At 42.1% G+C, this 3,017-nt stretch overlaps 1 pseudogene; it reads right to left on the bottom strand.

Annotated features, from left to right (window-relative positions):
* Positions 1-263: 263 nt before the first annotated feature.
* Positions 264-1,355, bottom strand: LOC118581390 (annotated as a pseudogene).
* Positions 1,356-3,017: the final 1,662 nt, after the last annotated feature.

Here is a 3,017-nt window from a genome sequence, read left to right on the forward strand (position 1 = left end):
GTTTGTTTGTTTGTTTTTTGTTAAGTTCTAAAACAACAGGAAGAAAACCCCAGGTGGAGACCTGATTAATTTCAGGAGAGGCCCTTTGTAAAGAGACTATAAAATACAGTGGGCCCCTTCCCCAGGCAGGCAGGACCTGTTCCCACGGCCTTTGCTACCTTCTCAGCATCCTCTGTTCTCCCACCATGTCACCCTTCCTCAATCCTTTTAAAAAATAAAAACTCGTTCTTGTGATGTGACACTGGTCTGTCCCCTCTGGAGAGCTACTTGGTGTCCAGGTTGGCCATCTCCTGTACATAGAGGCCGATGCTCTCGCTGTTGAAGAGCAGGAAGTACATGTTCTTCAGCCAGGATGCGCTCCAGTGGTTCGAAGCAGGCAGAGATGACCTTGAGGGTCACGTGGGAGGCTGTCTGTTTGGGAAAGGAGTTTCTGCCACTGGGGAATGATGGGAAGGCGACAGACTTCAGCTTCTTGTCCTCAGCTGCAGACAGGCAGTTTTTGATGGTCTCTTCCAGCTGTTCTTCATATTTGACGGAACCCCATTGGGGGATGTGAGAGCGGATGATAAATTTGGCTGTGAGTCCACTGGATTGGCTGACGGCAGCTTCAGCAGCTTCCAAAGGGCCTTGGGAATTGAGAAGCTCCTTTACTGTTCACAAGAAGTCTTTACCCCCAGCCTTTCCCAAGGCTTTTCCTATCTCTTCCTTGACCTCGATTTTGGCTGTGGTTGGGTGGATGATGCCCTCCACCCTCATGGAGCCAATATGGCTGATGTCACTTTGGGTCAGGGGTAGCTTCTGCCCCAGAACGAGGCTCTTGGAAGACAGGATGGTGAAACTGTGCCCCCGCCCATCTTCTGAGGTGGATTTGATGTTCCTTCTTTATCAGTGTCCTTTGGTTTGGGCTTCTTGGACATCCGTGGCTTGGTGGCCTTGGATTTCTCACCCCACTTCTTGCCCGATGTGGCCTTCCTTCCTCTTTTCTCTAGAGGTGGGGTGAGGGTGGTTTCTGACTTTCCTTTGGTCCCTCGCTTTTGGGCCAGCAGTTCAAGGTGAATTCTCGGCAGGACACCCCCACTGGCAATGGTCACTCTTTTCAGATTGAGCTCTTCAACATTGGCAACCGCCAGCAGGATGTGTGTCTGGGGGCTATCCAGGATTTCTTGTTGTCCCTCACAGCATCCCCAGCCAACTCTAGGATTTCTGCTGCCATGTAGTTGGTGCGTCAACACTGATCCGTACTTGAATATTCCTTTTCTGAGGTAACACATCAACTGACTTACTGGAAAGATGACACCGGACCTGGCTGACTGGGACAGCTTGGACATTTTTTTCTTCCTGCTCCGGCCTATCATTTTGCCTCAGTTTCTCTCTCAGCTTGCTGACACAGTGGTTTCCTGGCACTAATGAAATACTGGTGCTGCAGGTTCAGGGCGCCCAGTGGCCTAGTGCCTGCCAATTAGCTGCAGGTTCAGCCCGCCGATGTCAGGCAGGACCCTGCCTTTCTTGGGGTTGTATCTATGAAGGTCAAATCAAGAATCTATTTTCTTTCTTTCTTTTTTCTTTTCTTTTTTTAAAGATTTATTTGTTTATTTATTATGTATGCAGTATTCTATTTGCATGTGACCTTGTAGGCCAGAAGAGGCCATCAGAACTCATTACAGATGGTTGTGAGCCACCATGCGGTTGCTGGGAATTGAACTCAGGACCTCTGGAAGAGCAGTCAGTACTCTTAACTGCTGAGCCATCTCTCCAGCCCAAGAATCTATTTTCAATAAAAAGGAAAAAAGAAAAAGAAAGTAAAAAAAAAAAAAAAAAAAAAAAAAAAAAAAAAAAACAAAGCTGGAAGCTGTAATATATAAGCAAAACCTGTAGTTTTTAAAAAAGGAAATAAGTAAATAAATAAAAACAATATTTAAGAGGCTCCGATATCATCTGTATATATTTTTAAATAAACACAAAATATTTTCCTGTGTCCTTTTAAAAAGAAAAGGAAGACACACACATGCACACACACACACACACACACACACACACACACACACACACACACACACTGGGGGAGGAGGAGAAAGAAAGGTACTTTTAAAATATATTTAAATGAAAGTAGTTGTCCATGAGCAAAGTATGAAGAAGACACTTTCAGCATTACTGAGATCAAAGCTCTCCACTGTAATCTAAGCACTGTAATTATGAACAACATGAGCTTATTAAAATTTATATTTAATTGAATACACTAATATGCTTAACTTTAAATACTCAGGGGGGATTTTATGTGCATTTGTACTTCCTTGAGATGCATCTACCTCTGTAAGCATCAAAAATCACATTGTAAAAGTATTAGATAAACATATAAAGGAATAGCTTCTCTACCCAAACTACAATATTCTTGAAAATAAATGTTCAGCTGCCTATTGTGGTCTCTTGTACCATATATTTCACTAGAATAATGTGATAGTTAAAACATAATTCAACTAAGGTGTATATTTTCTAACTTGATAAAATAATTTGAAAGATGTCAACTCAAAGCACAGAATTCTGATTATTTTAGTAAAACAAAATAGAGGCATGTTTATTCTCATAAGAATATGCGTGCCCTGAAGTCACACCTTGCGGTACATCTAACAGTATGCTTGGTTTGTCATATTTTGAAAATCCACACCTCATAGTTTCTGCTTCCTTATATGGATGGTGCTAACGACACACAAGGTAAAGCTATTAGCTCTCCAGCGGAATAGGATCTGTGCAATTTCAGCTGTCAAGTAATGGGGTGGGGGGGATTCTGGTAACCTTCAGAGTCAAAATACATTAGAAAGAACAAGCAACAATAATTCATCAATCATATTCTTCATCAGTTAAAAAAAATTAGAGGTGTAGAACATGCCTATTTTGAAGGGCCCAGTGACTTATTTTTTTGAGGAATTTAAAAGCAACTTTAAACCAGATTCTTCTGTAAAGGTGAAAGTATCAGACAAGTAGGAAGGAATGTTACATTTCTACCAGCAACAAAACACTTT

Source organism: Onychomys torridus, chromosome 4 (genome assembly GCF_903995425.1).
Source record: "Onychomys torridus chromosome 4, mOncTor1.1, whole genome shotgun sequence".
NCBI lineage: Eukaryota > Metazoa > Chordata > Mammalia > Rodentia > Cricetidae > Onychomys > Onychomys torridus.